This window comes from Corapipo altera, unplaced genomic scaffold (assembly GCF_003945725.1).
Source record: "Corapipo altera isolate COAL_440 unplaced genomic scaffold, ASM394572v1 69, whole genome shotgun sequence".
NCBI classification, from domain to species: Eukaryota; Metazoa; Chordata; class Aves; order Passeriformes; family Pipridae; genus Corapipo; species Corapipo altera.
In genome coordinates, this window is record NW_020884908.1 from 268331 (window position 1) to 291554 (window position 23224).

General features: G+C 40.0%; 1 protein-coding gene across 10 annotated transcripts in view; it reads left to right on the plus strand.

Moving 5' to 3' along the window:
* INPP4B (inositol polyphosphate-4-phosphatase type II B) overlaps nucleotides 1-23224 on the plus strand; it is a 374654-nt gene that overhangs the window by 25584 nt on the left and 325846 nt on the right. For 6 of the 10 annotated variants that reach the window (XM_027652901.1, XM_027652903.1, XM_027652904.1 and 3 more), the window contains 3 exons: nucleotides 12203-12262; nucleotides 14795-14911; nucleotides 15324-15428. The gene's annotated coding sequence lies outside the window, so the exon portion shown is untranslated. Of the gene's footprint in view, nucleotides 1-12202; nucleotides 12263-12370; nucleotides 12462-14794; nucleotides 14912-15323; nucleotides 15429-23224 lie in introns of those variants that run through there. The other 4 variants (XM_027652908.1, XM_027652902.1, XM_027652909.1 and 1 more) reach the window with 4 other exon arrangements.

A 23224-nucleotide genomic window follows, 5' to 3' on the forward strand; every position in this document is an offset into this window, starting at 1 on the left:
ACAACACTGTCTGTATGTGGCCTATTTCAGCATGAGGAATCCAAAAGTTGCAAACGCAGGGCCTAATCTCCATCCCGCTGCTCTCTGCGCTGAAGGAGTCACCACCTCAGCGAATGCAAGAGCAGGCCGCTCACAGAACTAGTGTGCAGGCTACACGTGTGGCACAGTTAAACTTCACTCTGCTGTAGCCACTCCCTGTCTGAAACACTGTAGGATCCAGCCCTTCACAGCCTCACTGCATGACTGTGCAAGGCAGAGGTGAGGAGCATCACAGCCGCCTCAGCCAGCACAGGGAACAGGCCCTCCAGCTACTGCCCCAGCAGGGCACCTGTGCTGGGCTCCTTATACTGCATAGCATAGCTCCAAAATAAAGAATAGCAGCTGGTTCAAGACACTGGGACAGATGTTTTCCTTTGATTACTGTCTGACCCTACGGGGCCAGAGGAGCCAGATGCAAAAGCAATTTGTGGGATGTGAGCCCAAGCTTTGTGACCTGGAAGAGCTTTCCCATCAGCACCTGCATGCTGAGAGAGTCACTGGGAAGTGAACTAGGGTGAAAGGAAAGCCCTTGTGCACGGCTCTGCAGGGTTTCTGAGGTCACCAGTCTGCAGGTTGTATGGGATGATCTTCTGAAAGCTGTAGTAGCTGATAATTTGCCCTCAGTTGTTCTATCTTTAATTTTTAATGTCCAAAATGGCCCAAATTCTGTAGGGCAAAAAGTAAAAGCAACTATTAGCCATACAAAATTCCTGTATCTTTTGGGGTTTTTCTGTGTCCTCTCTAGCAAGTACAGCAATTTCAATATGTCCCTTAGTTGATTTCTTTTGTACCTTCAGCAACTCGATGCCCCTTTCTCTCAGTACCGAGGAAGTGATTCATTACTGACTGAGGGAGACACTGTGCAATCAGTATCTGTTGTGACTTGATTCTGCTGTGCTGTTTTATTTGCCTTTTTTCTAAATAAGAAAAAATCCTGAGAAATGGGGGTGGTGTCAGTTTTTTGATCAGATGCAGCCTGCAGCAAGATAAACATGGAAATGGTAAGGAAGACCTTATATTTACTCTCTGAAGCTTTTTGTTCAGTGTAAGATAAAGGTCATTTCAGAGAAACATGTCAAGAATTCTAGTGAGGCTGGCTGACATCTAACATAACCAGAGAAGTAGGAGATTTAAAAAAGGATTTAAAACAACAAAGGGGGAAAGGAAATATTCTAAATATTCTAAGTAAAATTCTAAAAACATTTTTTAGAAATCTATAAGTTTGCTATTTGAATGTAAGCACATGGGCCATGTCCTCTGAACTGGGCAGTACACGCACTGCAGAAAGTGTCAAGTGTAAAACGATCTTTACTGTTGCTGTTTAGAGATGCAGCACTACAAACCTTCCCCTCTCCCCTCCCTTGTGTTTTCCAACCATGTTGGTAAAGTGAGATGGTACTTAGCAGGCGCTTCTATGCTAGATTGCAAAAACAAACATTAGCTGAAAGAACGAGCCTCAACAGATACAAGTCATAATACCAATTTCCGAATCACTTCCTGAAACCTCTGTTTTCTTTGAGGTGTCTCATTCATACCGAAATTTGAAGAACTGGGATGTAAGTTATTATAGAGGTCACAGTAATCACGAAGTGTAAATTTAAAAAGAACCTTTTAAACATAGACAGGAATCTGTAAAATGTGCTTCTCCTTCCTCCCCCCTCCCTTTGTCTGATGCAGAATGATGTTGATTTTCTTCTTTGATAGTCAAGGTTTTAGAGTTTGAACACTAAATAAGAAGGCAAAGGGAGCTCTGATTTTGAATCTATTGGTTTCTTATCTGCTGGGTGAATCAAAAAGCCTCTGGTCTGGAGAGCTAAATGCATGAGGATTTGAGACACCACAGTTTTCATCTGATTGATAGAGAATCTGGTGGAAAGTTAGCCTTGGTCATCAGCCTAAATCCGATTAGCAGCTTAAGGGTCTCTTTCCTGTTCTAATTATACCAGAAAGAGCATCACCATGACTGTTGCTTGTTGCTGCTCTTTCTCACTATGCAAAGGTGGAGGTTAAAATGACAATGCAGGATGCCCTTTTGGGGGGCAGCAGCCTGGCTGAGAGCATTGGCTGGATGGTTACTCACACTTACTTCTTTTTTAAATGCAAAAGTAGGCATGACCTGCCTCTCCAGCTGGTGTAAAGGCCTTCCATGAGCAAAGTGGATGAAGAACATGTAAGAATTTGATGTGGCAATTGCAGAGGAGGCCTCTGACATATGGCACTGGATAATGCAGTTCAGAAAGGGTGTTTACAAGCAGGCTGTGATGCAGCTCAGATCAGCTCGGGTCAGGCTTGTACTTCCCATCTTGTAGCAGTTTATTCATTTATCATCTGACAACTTTGAAAAACATATATTGGTATCATAATATTTTTGAATAAGCAGATAATGAGCTCCTAAAATCAAGTGTGCTTTCAGGTCTTGCTAGAAAAACACAGACTTACGTCAGACACTGATTTCCCAAAGCAATTGGTACTCTGCACCCTGGCTGCTGGGATGTGCCCTATTTCCCTCAAAAGCAAACTAAAATATTTCAAGTGTTAATAATATCTTATGGGAGTGCCAAAGCAACTGAGCTTTCCCAGCTGCCAGGTCCACTTTGTCCCTCTTTCCTCCACTGGTATGTGCCCCTATCCTTGGGTGCCAGGACTGGGGTGCAGCACAGTGCCACCTGCCACCACAAGCCAGTCATGGGTGCATTGCCACACGAGCTGTTGCACCCATGTCCTTTACTTCACAGCTCATCCTTTCCAGCTGATCCTGTCAATACTGTGAGGGTGGTGCTGCCTAACTTTTAAAAGAGATGACAGGAGTGAAAAGGCAATCAGTTTAGGGTCACTTATTGAAATTAAGCTGTAAAATGATTATATTTGCATGCTAGATCCCACATAATGGGCACGAGCAGTTCCAAGAGCTTATTGGCTATATAGGAGTGACTCCTCCATGGTTTAGGTCAGGGAACATAGCTTCCCTGCCACTTCTAGGACTCCAGGAGTGTAGCTGAGTGCAGCATGGCACAGCTAAGACTTTTCAGGACATGCCTGCCCTGGTTTCTGGTGATGCTCTTGGTTTCAGCTTGGTGCTGGGACAGTCTGAAAGCTACTCTAAAAGATGACTCATGAATGTGTGACATGGCTGGCCTGAGAAGAAACAATAAAACAGTGGGAAACTACATTCAGGCACTGAATAAAAATTGGGACCAGAGTGCCCAAATGTGTCAGCAGGTAAAAGTACCAGCATATATGTATTTCCATGCTTTTTTTCTATTTCAGATTGATAAACTTTGTATTCAATCATTCACCAAAGTTAATAAAAGATGCTGGTGGCAGGCTTTGGGACTGAATTCCTTTATTCAGGGAAGATATTCTGCAGAGGCAGTGACAACGTTCACTTCCCCTAGACACTTCTTTCAAAGTGCCTTTATGCTCAGTCACCATCTCTGAGACGTTAAAGGGCAATTCAGTCACAATGTTTATGGAATCCTTGCCCTTTCTACTTAAATTGCCTACAGGGAAGGAAACTAATTCTGGCTTCTTGGGATGTAAACAGTAAGGACTGTTTTTTGAGCACCCTTTTCTTCCCCCCCCCCCAAATTTCTATCTATGATTTATAATCAGGTTTTTCATTTTACTTGAAATTTTCTCTACTACAGTAATTTCCATATTATTCTTAAGTATAGAGTGTCATGATTGGATATTCTGCTTTTTTTACGGAGGTGTTTTTATGAGTAATAACTCCTAAGTGGGCCATGGGACTGCCTTCCTTGCGCAGAGGCAAGAAATGAGGAGCTTTTGCTTACCTCCAATTTTGTACCCATCATCCTCAAGCACAGAGTGACAGAGAGTGGAGGTCCATTTCTCCAATGTGCTGACTCACTCCCCTCTTCTTAGTTGGTACATAAGTCAATAGTATTTGCTTCCTCTGTGAAGCATAAAAATCGGGGTTTTTTATAGCTCACAGGCAATATTTCTCCTCCTGCAACTGGTCATGTACCTAGAATATAATCACATTCTGAGCAATTAATTTTAGGAAGGAGAATAAAAGTGTAGTGTTGAGATTATCTGCATATTTATCATCTTTGTATACTTCAGTTTTGTTCTCAAACCTTCATTAATTGGCAATGGTAGATAGATACTTTTCTTCCCCCTGTTGAGTAACAAGATTTTCACTTGAACAGCTTATTGCTCTTAAGAAAACAACTGTAGAGAAAAATTGCTCAGAATTCAGGGAGGGCCAGCCTGTTTGTGGCTAGATTTCACTTTCTGTGATGGGTTTATGTTTTATGCAGTTAATCTGGGGCCAAAGAGATATTAAGCAGGAGGGATCTTCTCTCCTTTATATTAATTACTGAAACAACCTTGTCCAGAGCACACGGTAGGGGGACATGTGTGCCAAACAGCAGGCTCCTCTTTCATAAATTTTAGGATTTTAGTGAACATGAAAAAATAAATATGAACACAGAATGTTGAGGACTTTTATTAGCTTAAGTCTTATGAGGGAGCTTAGGTAAATGGAGACAGTTTCATTCACTGTAGTGTGTGTGGAGAAGAAAGATCCAGGTTGCCATCGCTCGACTCTTTTTATTGATAATGCAAAGAGGATATCTTAAAAGATACCATTTAGATTTAGCTCTGCACCTGTTTAGCATTAGTGCAAATGGATGTACTTCTTCTTTACTGAAAGCAGTACAGACTGTGGTATTTTGTCTGCTTCCTCTTTGGTGTTGCTTTCCTTTAATTTTCACAGCCATAGTTCAGTAAAGATTTGATTCAGTGTTGAACCTTAACCAAAAGGAAACATGTTACCACAGTGCATATGAGATAGAAGTCACCTTTCACTTGAGGGAAATCAGCTGCTTTAGGAAAACCAGCAAACCAGGGAGCACTGAGACAGCAATTGTGGGAAGATGGTGACCAATATCTGACACCACACATTGTCCCACAGACCTAGCCTGGGCCTGCCACGTTCATGTGGATCTATGGCTTTCAGGATGGAACTGGGCTGCCTCCTATCAGCTGGAAGTAGGAGCAGTGGGTCTGAGACTGGCCTAAACATGCATGGGAATACTTATACCAAATCCTCCTTATTCTCTTATGGAGAGCTCTTCTAGGGATCAAGGTCCCTCATCCCACCCCAAACACCACACAGGACCTGAAATCTCAGACTGTCCCATTTCATCATTGTCTGCTGCTCATAGTCTTTCCTTCATGTTTCTTCCTTTTATCACCAGGCAGGGATCCCACCCAGATGCTCTCCCTGAAGTCCCTCCAGCATCCCTGCAAGACTTACCTTGATGATAAGGCTTACCACCTACTGGAAGAGGGATGTAAGGCAGTTTGCTCCCCACCTAGATGTCCTTAGACATCCTGTGCTCAGCCAGATAAACCTTTTCCTTTTTTTTTTTTTTTAAATTTACATCATAGTATTACATGCATTAAAAAAGTATAAAAGAAAAAAAAAACCAAGAAAACAAAAAGAGAAAAAAGATTAAAAAGCTTTTTCTCACTGCTTTGTGGCAATTTAATCTCCTCTTACGTATTCTAACACCAGTAGTTCCTGATCAAGGAGCTGAAATCTTGTGTTTTGTTTTCAGTATTCTGTGAGCAAAGAAATTTGACGGGGATTGAAATAAAGAGGAGTCTGCTTTCCAAAACTGAAATAGTTTATCATCCCCTGCCCTTCTCAGTACATTCTAAGTTTTTAGCTGTTCTCTCAAGGGCTGCTCTGAATAACTGATTTGTTTTTTACAGGCAGAGATGTACCTGTCTGTCTGGCTAAGGGGTTCTGCTCCTATATCCATTTTTTTACCTATATTTACTCCCACCTCATATTTCTTTTTTTAGATATCTAATTGCCATTCCCAGTTTGTGCTGTCATTAGTTCTCTGTGTCTGTAAAAGGTGCTGCTGTGAACTCACCACAGCAGTGATTTAGGAGCTCTCCTACCTACTTAAAGTTTTGTAGATTAAATTGAAGCTATGTCCCCATCTGCAAGGCTTGAGAACTACCATGCTCTCAGTTGCAGGAGAGAGAAGCAGGTTTTGACAAGCACCTAAAATACAAGTGCCCCAAAAACTGCTTGGAGAGACAACAGTCAGGTTCTCATATACTAGGAAAATAATATTATTGGTTCCAGACAAAAGACCTGATAAGAGGAGATCTGATTGAGTTTTGACCTCTGACTTCTCAGGTTTTGTCCTTCAGTTAAGACCTCAGCAGAAGGGCATTTTTCCAGAAAAAACTCACTGATAGGGAGAAAAATGAGACTGCAGTATAAAGAAAGAAGAAAGGATTAAAAGGTAAATAACTAAATAGAGAAAATCATCGTCTTTTCCCTTTGAACCTTCCGCCAAATCCTTTGATCTGTTTTTGGAGCTGTGCTCTCTCTGCTGAGGAAGATGAAGCAATGTCCCTTTCAAATCTTTGCAGAGGCATCTGTTGTTTGGTTTGTTTATACCAGACAGTCCAATTCATTATCTCTTTTTGCTCCATCAATATACTAGACCTGGGGGAAAGAGGAAAGGGGAAAAACTAGAACTCATTAATACTAATACAATTTGATTACTGTGTGAAACCAAAGCTTAAACTATAATTTTGACAGCTGATGCAGCTACTATCATGAATTCCTTTTCCTGCTCTATGGCATGATGCTAAAAAATATCATCAATTGCTCAGATTTCAGCTCAGGATTAGGTTTACATTCCTGTTTATGCAGTAGCTATTAAACAATGTTATGAGATTTTACAAGGACCAAATCTTCCACACGAGTAGTCCCACTGAGCTGGATTTCAGCTCAGTAATACAGGGGTAAATGCAGATTAGCTCCTTCAAAGGCAGTGGAATAAGTCCAGATTTACTGTGGTGTAACCAGGTCGCTAACATTATTATGACTACTTCTATGAAAAATAATAATAATAAAAAAAAAGGACCAGCACGCAGTTGCTCAAACTCTCCTGAGAGAGTCTGGAAGAAATTCTGTTCAGGTTATCTGACATGATGGTTTAGGAGGAAGAAAAACTGACTGTGAAGGTTTTGAAGCAACAGCTATTAATGGAGCAAAATTTCCTGAGATGCCAACAGGGAGCTTGGTGACGAGTGAAGGGTCTCGGTACTGTACATAGGTCTGTCAGAGCACTAACAGAGTAATTGCACAGGGAAACAGGGTGACTGCTGGGAGAAAATTCACAAATTGTTTAGGAGAAATGATACATTTAATGGGTAGGAAATATTGACTTTAAAGCACTGGGTTTTACTTTGCATTTAAAGTTAGCTTACAACCCAGCACAGCATTTAGATCACAACACACTACCCTGAGAAACTACTGCCTGGGAAGACAGCCAAGAGCTAAGAAAATTAGCAAAGGGAGAAAACACATTCTGTAAATGCTGAGCTTCAGAGAAGGTATGCTCTAGCCTGATATTTTTACAATTTTCCTGGGACTGATATTCATATCCTTAAAGCAGTATGCTCTTATGTGAACACAGTTACTTCTTTTTGATGAGAAGAGAAAGGTTTTGCACCTCTAGTTCCTTTTGCTTTATTTCCTCCTGTGCTCATTTCTCCTCTCCCCATCCCAGTAACTGTTTTACAACAGTCCAAGACTACTAAATTCAAGTTAAAAGTGATGAGCTCTTCCTTCTATTTTGTTACAGACTGAAACTTTAAAAAGGAAATGTACAATGGGTGGTCTGCAGTACTGTTTATCACTAAGCTGTTCTCTAACTGTAGAGAATAATGTACAATTAGCTTAGTAATAAACAGAATTTAGTCTACTAAATACTGTAAAATTAAAAAATTCCAGAGGGTTTTAGGTCTGCACTTTATTAGCCTGCCAAGATGAATGGTTATATGCATTTTTAAAATAACAACACATACCGTTACAAGAGTAGAGCTTGGACAGAAAAAATACCCTTCAACTATATTGCATAAAAATGACTCAGAAGGGTGTAGTGTCCTCTGAAGATGCAATGCTGTATTTCATGGAGCTTATGCACATGGCTACAGAATTCCACTTTGGTTAGCAGATATATTTTTAGGACTAGAATTACAGAATAAGGCATAGACGTGCTAGGTAAGAATGTTTGCATTGTTTAGTGTCCTGTAATAAAACAGGAGAAATAAACAGGAATAACATGGCAGATCTAATTTGAATTTACTGCCCAGAGATGCTCATAGATCTCCCCTGTATTGCAAGTCAAATAATGCTATAAATCGAGGACTGTAAAATGTGAAAAAAAGGAGCCTAGGCCACACATATTGTTTTTGAAGACTGTGAACTCCAAGTTTCTTCTTAAAGGGAAACATTTGAAATATTATTTCAGTCAAATTAATTGAAAGTCTCTCCAAAGCAGTGCAGCATTAAATTTGTTTTTCCTTTCCTGAATTGTGGGGTTTACGTGTTAGGTCTGAGAACATCCCAAAAGTTTGGCCAACGAAGTAGTTCTAGGGTATTAGGAAATTGAGATATTTTTCAGCTAAAGGAAGGTGTATGCAAAAAGCCTGAAACTGCAGAATGTAAAAGGAAAGAGATAACTCTTGCAAACTTACCAGAACAGACAAATTACTCTACCACTGGCACTGAAAGATTGTGCTAGCATGGCCAGCGATGAGTAAAGCTTTTTAAATTGAAAATAATAAAACCTATTGCTATTCCCGCATGGGTTGCAAGAAGTTGAACACATTAGATGCTTAAACACAGCAGAAAGTTGTCTTTTCTTAAATGACAAATTGTTTGGCAGTAGAGAAGCCTCACACAAAGTGATTTTATATTCCTATTTTCTATAAAAGATGTGATTGGTTTTATGATAATTTTACTTTATTTTATTGCCTTCATATGGTTCTTGTAATAAATATTCATCTTTATTTTTACCAGTAGAGTAGTGAAAAATAAGAATAGAGTTATATGGTTGTGGAAATCATTTATATATGAATATGTATATATATATAATATATCTTCCCACTCAAAATCATTATAATTTATTACCTTAGATAGAAGGCAGTTGAAACTATAAATAGAAACCCTATTTGAATGGCTTTATCACTTTTTAAAAAGCACTGAACACAAAGTGGCCAATCAAGGACTTTTACAGAAACACACTCTTTCTCCAATGAAAACAACCCCCTCCAATACAATTATAATAAAATATAATTATTTTAAAGCAGTAACTACTATAATTACTGTACTAATTATGTGATGATATAATTACTAAAACCAGTGACATAACAAAATTAATCTAGAAGACTAGGCAGCAATATTTTTTCTGACTGACCATCCTGCTTTCTGTCCACAGAATTCAGGACTAGTTTCAGGTATAAAACAGAAATAGCTCTGCTCATATTCAATGCCAGTGAGGTTTTCCTGGTGTGCAGCACAGCCCCATCCCATTTTCCCTGCCTATGGTGCTGTAGGTGAGCTAAGGCACCTTTATGCCTGCTGAAGGCTGCCTGTGGTGGGACCCTTCTCGAGAGAAGTCCTGCATTTTTCAGCGCAGGAGCCCAAAGAGGATGGAGCAGGCCGGAGTCTGCAGTGTATTTTTAGACACTTTAGTAAGAAAGAGACACATAAAGTTCCAGCTATGGTGCACAGCAGGGATCCCAGATTTAACTGGCCAGATGTTTTGACAGATGTGATAGATTGCAATTAAAGCCTGGTTCTTTTACACATGCACAACTTCAGGAGTCAGAGACAAGGAATGAGCTTTCCCCTTGAGCACAGTTAGGCAGGCACCATCCCAGGGCTTCTCTGATGCTTGCAGAGAAGGTTTTGACCTCCTGCCCTGATGGCACTGTCATGAGGAACTGCCTGGTTTTGCAACCAGTGTTAGAAACAAAGCCCCGTACTGACCTCCCACCTAAGGTTTTCTCCTGATCAGTCATTTTATGCACCAAATCTAAGGGAAAAATAATCAAGGCTGGGATATGTAGGCTGTCTAGGTATGTCCAGTGCTGTCATGTTAGTGGACACAGCTGTGGAGAAGGAGCCTCTGTACTCTGTTTCTCCCCCTTCCCTTTCAATCTCTGTGGCCATCAGCCTCTGAGCTACCCTTGATGCAAACACTTTCAGGCTGTAGCACAAGGTCTGCAAGTAAGAAGCACTACTATAAGAGAGGTATTCCATTACACTGTACAAAAAATTTGTTACAGAATCCAAAAACTTGTTGCTAAGCAGAATCCTGGTTTACTCTGTAGGAATGAGAGCAGAGAGGAGTCTGTTGCAAACCACTTTCAGGGAGGTAGTTTTGATTTTCACATCTTTTGGCCAATGTGCCATGCATATTTTACATGTGATCAGTCCCATTTGACATGACACTCTTCTTCAGATAAATCTATCTTTCCTACAAAGGAAGGGGTTTGATACCTTCAGACACTCAGGTTTTTTGTCCTTCACAGAAGACATTAAAGAATTCACAGCTTCAAGTAACAGCCTAAGGGTCTACAGTAAGGGTCTAGTAGATATTAAGGTGTGTGCCCCTTGCCTTAAACCACTTTTTTAACATTAAAATGAAAACAGGATTACTATTTTGTGGTCTCATAATTTAATTTTTTTCAATATCCTGTGCATTTTCCAGTCTCTGTAATATTCAGAGCCCAGAAAATTAGCTGTTTCATGCTCAGGTAATCACTTTTGTGATAGAAATGGATTTAAATAAAAGCTTATATCTGAATCAAACACAATTACACTCTCTTTTTCTTGCACACTGGTCAAATTTGATTGCATTTACACTCAGTTGCTGATGACATTGTCAGAACAGGCAAAACAAATCCTGTGGCTCCTGACTTGCTAGAAAACAGCATTCAGCACTGCTGTGCTATGGTGGCTGGAGGAACCCATGCTCTCTTGCAGTCACTGAACTCCAGTGAGGGGAAAGCCACTTGCTGTAGAGAAGTGCAGAACCCCCCTGCAAGGTGGTCGTCATCATCTGTTGGCCCTTTGCACCTCAAAAGCTCAAGCCTTGAAAGTATATGTTTTTTCATTTCTTACAAACTGAGCTCAGTACGAGAAAAGCACCTGCTCGTTTGGCAAGTGTGCCAGCTGTGCAGGTATCTGGCACTAACATACATGTCACAACTTGTTAAACCATTGGGCTGCTTAATACATAAAGAAAATCCCCTAAGGAAAGCATCTTAGTTTTTACCTGTGATTTGAATTACCATTGAGTTCAGGCCTATTGTCTTTTCCTTCTTCGTTGAAGAGAAACTCATGTTTAATTCTCACTTAATTTGACGGGCTTTTGATCTGTTTAATCAATCTGAATAAAGAATAAAGGACTCCTAAAATCTGTAACCACTTTTGGAAACTGGTTCTGTGTAGATCTCAAAATAGACTGACAACTATGATACTTTGTTTCAGATTTTGGACACCAGTGGTTCGTAAAAGTAAGGGTTAGAGCATCTGAAATAAAATGGTGCAAGGAAGCAGTGCTGTTCCTCATAGCCCCCGTACAACTATTGCCTTAGCAAACTTTCCAATTAACCTATGATCCACAGCTCCACGATGAAGTGATCACTCAAAGATGCTGCAGCTGTCCCCGAGGAATCTAAAGTGTCTAAAGTGCTAGATGCATTTATCACAGAGTCTGCTTTCTGCTGTGCCAGATACAGTTGTAAGTTCATTCTCCGTCTGCATTAATGGCTGGTTTAACTAAAATGAACACTCAGGCTGAGTGGTCTCTAGAAAATCTGACAATGAGGGAAGTCAGCTTCCATGACATGGGGTGCAAATGCACACATTGCAGCTGCTTTCATCTAGAAATAGCTCAGGCAGAGATCAATATATAAGTGAGGAAGAAGGTAAGCGTCAGACAGTCAATAGTTTTGGTCACCTGCCTGTACCCCACCCCAAAAGCACTCACACACTTGGCTGCTCTCTTAAAAAGATTTTGATGCATCATTAAGTGATCCTCATGTGTGACCTACCAGCACAAATCAGCTTTTTTTTGAAGAAAACAGTCTAGTGGCTTCTCTTCAGTGTTTTCGTACTCCAGAAACTGCAACAAAGATGGGTAAACTCCCATATTTGTGTCTTAAATTCTAGGTTTGCTCTTAAAGGCAGCACGTAATGAATGATGCACAGTACAAGAAAACGGGATGTTCTGGTTGGGCACTGCTGGGTCACAAAGATAACTGCCATCCTAACTGGAAATATATTTTGTATTCTTTTTTTTTTTAGGAGAGATGAGATTATATCAGTTTTTTAATAAGAAATTTAAGGAGCATCTTTCTCAGACCAGTAAGTGACATGTTCAGTAACATAAATAATTTTACATTATTCCCTTTTTGAAACTAAATTCTGCTCCTCAGGCATGTATGTTTTTGTGCATTTAACCTCATGCAGTGTTTCTGGATTTAAGAATCTAGAAACTGCAGAAAATGGTGAACCCAGCTATCCATGATTTCTTTCAATGGAAGCATCGAAGATTAACTTGGAGGTAGTTTCACTATCACATATTTCTGCAGCAAAATGTAACCTTTCTGGTTATTTTTAAACTATTGAAAATACTAGAGTATCTGCTAAAGGGTTTTTTAAAAATATTTTTTATTGTATTATATTTACAAAAATTAAAAACCCTGTTATTTTGTTATTAGCACACACAGAACTCAAGGAAGTCACTGTGGCTCTGTATTAGGGGAATTTTAAATCCTAAAGACATAACTTTTAAAAAATAACTTAGTTGAGGGATTCTATGACACTATAGACATGAGTTTTGAAGACTTAAAGATAAAATAACAATGTGGTGATGCACCCTTAATTGTCACCAAAAAGAGTAGCAAATTTGAATCACTTTTTGCCTTCTTGAAATTCAGCATTTTTTTGTCAATGAAGCTACCAGGAGAAACTAAACAAGTGTCTTGAGATGCACTGAGTAGTTTAAAATCCATTAGGTTTTCTCAAGACAAAATTGCTTCCTTATTCACTGGAGAGTTTACAAGAAGGTAGGAGTTGAATGTCAAAGCTCATAAGATACTAGAGAGAACAGATAGACTTGTGTTAAGGAGTGAAAAAAATAAGATTGCCTTTTGTGTTCTGAATATGATGACATAGTAGAACTGGCTTTAAACTAAATGTTGTGGACACACATGGACGTCACAGGGGCATGGAAAAGGTAGTGAGACCACTGTAGCTCTGATCAGTGTCTGTTCCATTAGTTCTCCCACAATACTTTGTCATTTAGTTTTAAAGGCAGGGAGGGAGGAGATGAAGTAGGATCCAAGGTGAGACAATGTCTTCTCTAAGCACAGAAACTAATGCTGGTTTTCAATCATAATTGGTTGATTTTAGCATAGATTTTAGAAGGTGTAAATTTAGTGGGATATTTTCCTAATTGTCATGTTCTTCAAAAGTGTCTCTATCTCTCTGTTCCCCGTCCTCTACATAGATTCTGCAGTGTCTAATAATGTATGAACACATGTTGCATTTCACTCAGTTCAGGCTCTGGGTAGGGTTTCCTTTCTACTTGACTTTCTATATTAACAAAATTTGGCAGAAATCAAATAATTTCGGTGATTCCTTATTCATATTAGATTAAAAGTGGCCAGAATATGAAAACAGTATTGAAGAAATGGAATGGAAATAAGCATGGAAGTACACAGATGCAGCTTGAGCTTGAGGGCCAGTTTCCACATAAACCATATATAAATAAAAGACAGATTCCAGGTTGTGGATTGGGAACAGGAAGTAAGAATGAGTAGTGTCTGTATTTCATGCACTGTAGTGTGTCTGCACAGAATACAGACAAAACCTGGTCCATGTGGTGGGACCTTCTGATACAAACCTCAGCTTTATCCATACTGCAAGAAATTATGCATGTTGAGAAATCCCAGTTGCTCAAGTGTACCTAAATTAGGGACACAGCTGAAGTACAACAGTTATAATAGTTCTATTCTTCATGTCAGGTGCTTACATTTCATTTTCCAAAACTCCGGATGCAGCAAGGGTCTCTGGCTTAAAGGTGTAAGGGCCAACAAAGAGGAATTGTTTCAGATTCATTGCTAGTTTCAAGCAAAAATAAGAGATGGTCCAGAGCATTTTGAGTCTTGGGTTTCACTCAACTCCCTTATCAGAGACTCTCCAAAAGTTTCTACCATCTCTGAATGGGAAATAAATCTGATTCTATTACTTGGCATTGCTTTATCAACATCTGATCCTCTACTGGGAAAAACTGAAACCCAGGGAGCAATGACATTTTACATTAGCAGAGAATCTTCATTTCTCTCCTTCGATTACAAGGAAAGAGGTAGAAAACCCCATAGGAAGAAAGGGAAAGTGAAGCCATCCATTTGGGATGCTGGTCATATGGTTGGGAGAAGGGCTAATAGAGAGGCTGGCTAGTCATTGATTTCGGAAGCCTTGCTCAGCTCTCTCCATATGCCAGCAGCAAGTGTAGGGATACTTTGGACTAATTTGGACTACTGGTTTTTTTTTTTCCTTTGAAATGTATTTTCTTCTAGTCTGTAACCCTAGCTCCTATGGAGGCTCTGGTTGCAGGAGGCTGTCTCTCAAAACACCCTGCCTTCAGTGTGCTCCAGCAGCAAACCCCTGCCCCTGGCCACGCACTCAGGCCGCTCCCGGCAGCACCGCAGTGCGAGTGCTGGCGGATCCAGGAGCAACCCACCCTGACAGCCCCTCTCAAGCATGAACTGCAATAACTCTTACTCTTGAAAGTCAGCATGACTCCCATAATTTATTCATCCCAAGATGTATTCATCCATCCATTATTTATTTGCATTTGTTTTACTACTATCATTACAATTTCATAAACAGAACCATAGAGAAAGAGATGGGAAGTTAAAGACAGAGGTAGCTGCTGGACAAAGACCCTGGGCTTGCTTTTCTCTGGCTGCTGACTGCCTCCAGGTTTTGTGTGAAGGAAAACACAGAGTAAGCAAAACTTCTACCCTCTCCATTCCCTTCAGTATGTTGGTGGAAATCCTTTCTTCCGTCTAAATTCTTCTCCATGGTCATTTATATTCTGTTAATGTGACGAGGACACTGAAGTGTGCTGAAGTGGCAGTCAGTGCTGCCATGTGTGAAAGCCTAGAGGAAGGCAGAGGTGGATAGGGAAAGGATGTTCGTGCTGCAGATCCACCATCTTCCCTCTTTAGTGCATTCTGTTCAGGTTTCTGTGAGCAGGAGGAATGAACTGGTTTAAGGTCTACTTGTAGGTTTAGATTTACTATTTGCAGCCATAGGGTGGTGTGGGGATTACAAGGGTAATGGGAGGAAAGGATTGTTGATTGTGGGTGGCAAATCCTCTGCAGAATGTCACCTCCCTGGCATCCTCCCTCCACAGGCTCAACTGCTTAGGCTGGGGACAGATGATTCAGAGTGATTGGTTTCCTGTGGCTTGGCCGTGGCCGCTGCTGTCCCCACGTGTTCATCACTAATCAGCTGCAAGGTAAGAAGTGTTGGCTCAAACCACCTTCATGATTACGATCTGGAGACAGAAGTTCAAATATCAGGTACATTAAGGCATAGGATTGAAGACCACTGGGTTTCCCATTAGGGAACCTGAGCTGTTCTGTGGCACAGGGCTTTTTGCAACGTGTTATTGACTTTACAAAAGCCGTAGCAGTTTTGCTCTGAGTACTGCTCTCTAAACCTCCTTCTTTCAAGCAGTATACAGCTCTATTGTAAATCAATGTCCAAAACCACTTCAGCAAGACTACTTTAATCTGGGGGAACCATTTCATGGAAAAGGGACATTTCTTTAAAAAAAAAAAAGAGGCACGCAGAATTTCCTAAGGAGTCATTTTAAGCCTTTTCAGTCAGCCAGATATTCACTTCATACTGCAAACCCACAGATTTTTTGTTCAATTTAAAGAAAAGAAACAGAAAGAAAAAAGGAAATAAAAAGATTGGTACTTCACTTGTATATAGAATAAAAAATAAATTGCCATGAAACTAGATGGTGGCATATAAACCTTTTCGTGATAAAGGTTTTTTTACAACTGCTTCACCTCTTCTCCTGATTTACATAAAAGTGGACTGTTTCAAATTATATATGTTCTGGATTTTTAAAAGGACAACTTTCTGTAGCTTTGTGTAAAACAACAGCACGTTTTGAAAAACATGAATCCAACAAAATTAAATCAAGGTCTTAGAGATGAAAATTTAATCAGGGAAAAAATGCACTAAATAATACATGTCAATGTCATGGATATTTGAACATTTTTTGTGCAATATATGGTACATAAGGTTGTTTTTTACAGCAGAAGAAGGTTATATTCTTGGGGCTTTCTCTGAGCATAAGGTCAGGTGAGAAGAACAGCTGTGAGACACAGGAGCAGAAGTTGGCATGCCCTGTTCTCTCCTCAGTAACTGTAGAAAATGTGTTTTGTCCTTGCTAGGCATGAATGAACACATAGGCTCTAGGTCCAGCAGATCTGGGGCATTGTCTGTGTATTTAAATGTGTAGCCAACCAAGAAAATGAGTTTTTAGACCCTATTCTCTTATGTAGGTATCCTTGATGATATATTTTCAATTAGATTTTAAGGGATCCCTGGCTAGCTCTGGTTGCAGTAATTACTTTATTTCTCCATTCTTTTAAAACAAAAGTACTAATAGTATCTCCTAAGTTGAGGCAAAAGCTATGGCCAAGAATGTACCATTAGATAGCAAGACTAGCAAGTGGCAACAGTTTCCTTATTTCTGGACTTGGAGGATGCAGAGGAAATGTGCACATTTGACATTTGGTTTAGAAATGCTATCCCAAAATAACATTCTCTCTGGGTCTTATCCATGTGTTGGAACTATATGGTATTTTTAAAGCACTTGCATCACATAATTTTGCATTGATACAGTGTAAATTTGGGTCAGGTTCACTCACATGTACATCATAACACAGAATATAGAGTGACTTTAAATATTTATAGTATTGTGCTGTATGATATCTTAATGCCATCCCTGCATTTACATTTCATTTAGCTCTTATCCTGCCCTTAGGGAAATCTCTTTCGCCCAAGAATGCACACTCTCTGTAACAAATAGGATAACAAAATCTCAAAAAAGAATTGAACAGTAGTAATATTTATGGAAAGAGAAGTATCTATGGGTTCACCATTGTCACTAATATTGACCTAGAGAAGCGTTTTTGCACCCAATTAAAACAGTTATTAAGCACTTGGACTCTGCATATGGTAACAAAACTTTTAAGGAATAATGAACAGAATATTTATTGCATAGCGGGATCCTTTAAAACTCTCTATACACTGAAGGTGTCTGATGTGTCCATAACAATATCTCAAGGCATCTGATCCCCTGTGGTTTAGATCCCCATTAGGAGCCCTCTAATCATCTCCTGTGTGGGAAGACTCAAGCAGAATACTTCAGAATTCACCTCAGAAGGTGAATGGCAGTTTTCCAGTGATCTAGGAAAAAGTAACCAAAAGAAACTATAGGGAAATAAGTTTCTGATAGACTAGCAGTTAAAAATGATGGGGCCTTGGTACAAAGTTCAACAGAAACTCCAAGCCACATGACTTGCAAGCAAACCAAAGGTGAAAGAACAGTCCTTTGACCAAAGCACCGATCAGAGAGCAAGCCCAGGCGCAAGTCTTTGCTCTGCTGCAGACTCTGCCTTTGCATCTGCTGCTTGGTTTTCTCTGTACAGAGACTGACAGCATCTAAACTGCACCCCGCTTGGGCTCTGCCTGCTGCAGAGAGGTGCCCAGTTCAGTGAAGGTTTAGCCCTGTGGAATCATGACACAATGGCAATGCTGCCCAAGGTGGCAGAAGCACATCTCAAGCAAAATGTTTCTGAACTTGGCGTGTCTTTGCAGCAGTGAGCCACAGTTTCGCTGCACAATATAACTGCTCAGAAGTCTTTCAGATGAAAATTCTTTCACAGGAAAGAGAACCGAGATGAATTAAAACATTTCAGGGGAATGTTTCAATCTCATCACATTCTTGACAGTGCTTCATGAAAACATTTCACTGTGGAAGAGACAAAAGGATTTCCTTCAAATTTATCACTTACTCTTTTGCATCCTTAAGAAGAAATTTGAGCCTTACCAGCTCTAAGTATTTTATAATATACTGGTTCATGAAAAATTATGAGGGTTTTGACATTTTGTCTTGACTTGTAATTAAAACAAATGCAAAAAAAACTATGATTTTCCTCTCCAACATATGTCCTACTTTTCAAGCCACATTACTGCATAGTGTCCACCGAGATCACTATTTTAATAAAAATGCCTTCAAAGCATTAATTCCACTATTATTAATTCAAAAAGCCTCTCAGAAGTTCAGTATTCATAAAAGAAAAATCTTCTTTGGCTCTCCAATATATAAAAGTAATCCTTCTAATACGGCAGCACTGAATCAACAGGAGCCAAAAGCTACAGATATAATTACTGGGCATCACTGGCTCAGGAGTTATAAAAACCTTGACTCTGAATAAACAAGCCAGACTTCTATTAATAAAGTATAACAACTGCTTCTTGCAGTGAACAAACCCTGTATCTTCTTATGATAAAGAAATGCATCTTTATGAAAAGATTAAATAATCTGATTATGTAACGGCATATTTGTGGCCTAAAAATGTCCAACCAGAACCAGTCCTGCTATCACTAATCTTTACACTGAATTCTAATCAGGTTATGGTAATGAGAAAAGGAGAAGAGAGCTGTCCCTCAATGCAATTTGAGAGACAGGGCTTGCTGTCTTTCCTCTAGGCAAAGTAAATTTCAGAAATTTTATGCACAGCTCCACCACTGTCTGTCTGAGGCAAAGATGTGTTTTCAAAAGTGCTCATCAGCTGGCTGATTTCAGTAGACTCAGCTCTTTCAGTGGGAACTGAGCTGGGCCACTAACAAGGAATTTTGAAATCCTTTCCTCTTCTACTGTCCATGGATCAAATTACTCCTTTCCATGGCAGAATGAAAAAAGAAACTCTTACAGGAAGGAAATCTCCAGATTGCTCCTTTGCATTGATTTTTGTTGCTTTCCAAACTGTAACATGCAGGAAAAGAATTTACATCCTTAACCTAAAAACCAAATGACTCAAGTTGTGTTTTCACACAAAAGCAGTGGGGGAGGCTGGGGAGCAGCACAGCCCAAAAGGGGAGCATGCTGAAGGCTTTGCATCCCCCTGGGGATCCTTGTTCAAGTGCCTAGTTCCATAGCTGGCCTTGGAGCCCGCTGAGATAGGGTTTTCTGTCCTCCTAGGAACACCAAAGGAAAGATAAGGCTGTTTGATCGTACTAGCTTCTCTGGTCCTCTCTGTTTTTAAGCAGCTTCCTTTTTCCAAATGCATTCCTGACTTTTACAAAGCGTATCATTGATTAATGAGAAGATAGCAAGATAATTGTGGGAATATCTTGCCTTGAGGTGGTGCATAGAGCAATAGCTTTCCATGTCTGCACACTATTACTCATTTGTTTGAGAGGCATGAGCAGATTCATTGTAAATCCTCAGATTTCTGTCAGGAGAATTCAAAGGAATACCATTTATCCATTTCTCAGAGAGAAATTTTCTTAATTATTTTCTTAATTATGGAGATATCTGTCAATGAGAAATTAAAAAGAAAGAAAATAAACCCAGTTAAAAATGAGAGTAGTCACTTCCAGGCTCTGTTTGGTCTGGGAATTTATAAACATTGGGCCTGTGCAGGCACAGAAGAAATACTGGTTGTAGCACAAACAGAGGCATCCTGGAATCAGGAGACTGTAGACATCAGACCAGAGTCAGACTTGCAGCACATGCTGATTTAAGCAGTGGAGCAGAGAACAGTGGAACAGGCAGGACGAGATTCAAATGAATGAAGCTGTGCATCAGGACTACACAACACAAAGCATCAGGAGTGAGTAAGTTAAGTACATCTCAAACTGAGGCTGTTTTCCATTCAGATTGAATGAATCTGAACTACTAGTAGCTGTACATAGCAATAAAAATTATAATCTGGGAAAAGCATTCAAAAAGCACTCAGCCTCTGTGACACAGAGGTAAGAATTAATTTCATCTTTTTTATACCAAATCAAGTGGCTAAGATCCTCCCTGCTTTAATGGTGTTGAATTCAGTTCAATGTGATCAATAGACACCTGATATGACAAGATATTCAAATCCTAATCCTGTAGGCACATCTGAATAACCTACCATTACAGCAGAGGAGACTTACATAAGAAATAGGCAATAAAGAGCAGTAATTCAAACACAGCCATTCCATTGTATTCATAATGGGAAAAGTTAAAGCCTTCCAGATTAGATCTGAGGAACTAGTGACTAGCGAGGAGCTATAAGAGAGATGTTAAAGAAACATAGTGCCCTGGTGAGGAGGGCAGTCCCTCTTGTAAGGAGAAGCCATGTCTCACAAGCCTCTTAGAGTTGTCTAAACGTTCAGTTTAGGGTGATTGAGTTGACGTAGTTCACCTGGATCTCCAGGATTTGAGATTATGTCTAAAGTCTCAATGAAACCTTGCAACAATGGCATGAGAGGAATGATCTTTGCAAGGATCGAAAAATGTTAAATGATCATAATCAGAGGATAGAAGTACCTGAAAGCAGGCTGTCGAGAGGATGGAGCCAGGCTCTTCTCCAGGGTGCCAAGCAATGGGACAGAAGACAACAGGCAAAAACTGATGCATGGGAAGTTCCATCTCAGTATGAGGATGAACTTCTTTACTGTGCACTGGAACAGGTTGCCCAAAGAGGCTGTGGAGTCTCCCTCACTGGAGATATTCAAGAACCATCTGGACACAACCCTATGCAATGTGCTCTAGGATGACCCTGCTTGAGCAGGGAGGTGAGACCAGATGATCCACTGTGGTCCCTTTCAACCTGACCCATTCTGTGATTCTGGGAGTAAGTAAATCACTGGGCAGTGGAGAGAGACAGTGGAAAGTTCTGCAAGATCAATGCTAGGATCTCTGCTGTGCAGTATATTCATAAACAATCTAGGAAAGGTGGTGAGCAGTGATATGAAAAACTTTGCAGATAACACTAAATGATGTGAGAGAGTAAAAAAGTCCAGTTAAGAAATATTGGCAAAAGACCGCATGATCTTAATAATAACAAAATGGCAACTGAAATGTAATGTAATTCAAGCATGAAAAGGAAAAATACCCCTAAGTTTACACAAACTCTGAATTTACTTGTGATACTAGAGAATAAGATTTAGAGTTTGCAAGAGACAGTTTTATGAAAATTTCTGGTCAGTGCCCAACTGCAGTCCAAGAAAGTTAATCTAGCATTAGAAAGTGGAGAAAAAGAGCAAAGAACACAACAGAGAACCACTTCCCAAATCCAAATTCAAAATAAAGAAGGTGATAACAGACCTGAGTAACTCCTTGCCACAAGATGTTGCATATGCTGATTGTTTATAGGCATTTGGGTGAAGATGACACGAACTTCTGTAAGGAAAATCTATGAAGGAATGCTCAGTGGCCAGAAAGCAACTGTTTCAGGAATTTCCTGAGCTCCCATAGGTTGAATGGTGGGAGAGTCTCAGAGGAGGACCGTGTATGTTCATCCTATTCCTCAGGCATCTGCATTTGACCACTGGTGGAAACACAATACCAGGTTCTCTGGATCTTTTGTATATTCCAGTATATGGCTTGTTTATGTTCTTCTGTAACATTTTATCTGTACACAAAGGGGGCTTATAAGAAAGAGGGAGGATGACTTTTTACATGGGCAAACAGTGACTGGACAAGGGGGACCACTTTTAAAGGAGGAGAGATTTACATTAGATGTTAGGGAGAAATTCTTTACTGTGAGAGTGGTGAGGCACAGGAATGAGTTGCCCAGAGAAGCTGTGGATGCCCCATCCCTGGAAGTGTTCAAGGCCAGGTCGGATGGAGCTCTGAGCAACCTGGTCTATGAAAGGTGTCCCTGCCCATGGCAGGGGTGTTGAAACTAGATGATCTTTAAGGTCCCCTTTCAACCCAAACCATTCTAAGAGTCTGTGATGGTCAATAATAGGGCAAAACAATTTCTAGTTGTAGGCCGTGCTATGTTTGGAGCTTCCCTGTCTTCCAGCTCAGGGAATGCTGTAGAGACCGTGCTGTAATTAGCACATTTTCCTATGTCTTGGCAACAGGACCAAATATCCCAAGTTGTATATTTGTAGCAATACTGTGCATGCAATAAAATTGTAACAGTTAACATTTAGATCTGGGTTATTGGTTACTCTGAAGCTGCTTCACCAGCAACATCACCAGCAATATAACAGGGGAACTAAACTAAGTTACGCTTTTATATCTGTTTACGGCTCTTGTATGCTGCCAGAGCAATGTGAAATGATTTTAGAGTAGTGAACAGCAGGCTGTTCCAGCTTAAATCTGTCATTGTTTGAAAGAGGTAGTCCCTGCCCATTTGATTTCAGACAGGAAAGAAGTACAAGGGAGATGGTAGGAGAGTAAACTCGCCACTGATGCAGCCCATAAATGCATGCTGCAGAGCTACTTACTTGATTTTAGGTGACAAAGAAGAACAAGTTGAAACAAATGACACAGAAAAATGTTCTTTAGATTTGAGCTGTTTCAACAATAATTTGTTGTCCATCAGACTCATAAGGCTTAAGTAATGCTTTGTGAACTATATCAACTAGGATACCCTTTTTCTTCAAATATCTCTTCCAGTTCATTAGTCTGTAACTAAAATGTCTCTTGGGTAAGATACAAATTCTAGAAGCCCTAACAAACTGACTGACCTATAGTCTGTTCCCATTGCCACTCTGCCTTCCCTTCTGTAATTTGGCAGGGTTATTCCTGTCAGTATATTTTTTCTATAGAAGGAGCTGATTATTTCCCACCAGCTCTGGACTCGACCTCACCCTTCCTGATGCAAACTTTAAAACTAATGGGATGCTACATGTATCAGCTGAATTTTGAATTTTAAGCCAGGCCTCCCCTTTTAATGACTCCACCAGGCCAGTGTCATAGAGGTAACTGGTAGAGTTGCTTTTTACAGATTTTTGGCTGGTTTTAACTTTTAAATATGTGTTGTTAAAAGTTATGCATTAGCTGAGAAATATAAAATATATTTTTGCCTGTGACATAAGTGTGCAGTACCACTTTTGTGGGCTTGTGCAAAAGCAAATAACAAGAACTCACCTCTAACTGCAGTAGACTGTCAACAGAGAAATTGAGCCTTGCATTAGCTGCTCTTCATCCTTGCATGGTGTGCAACAATAGGCAAAGCTTTTAGCCTGAAGAGACTATGGGGGGAGTAATTCTAAGATATGAGACATGGG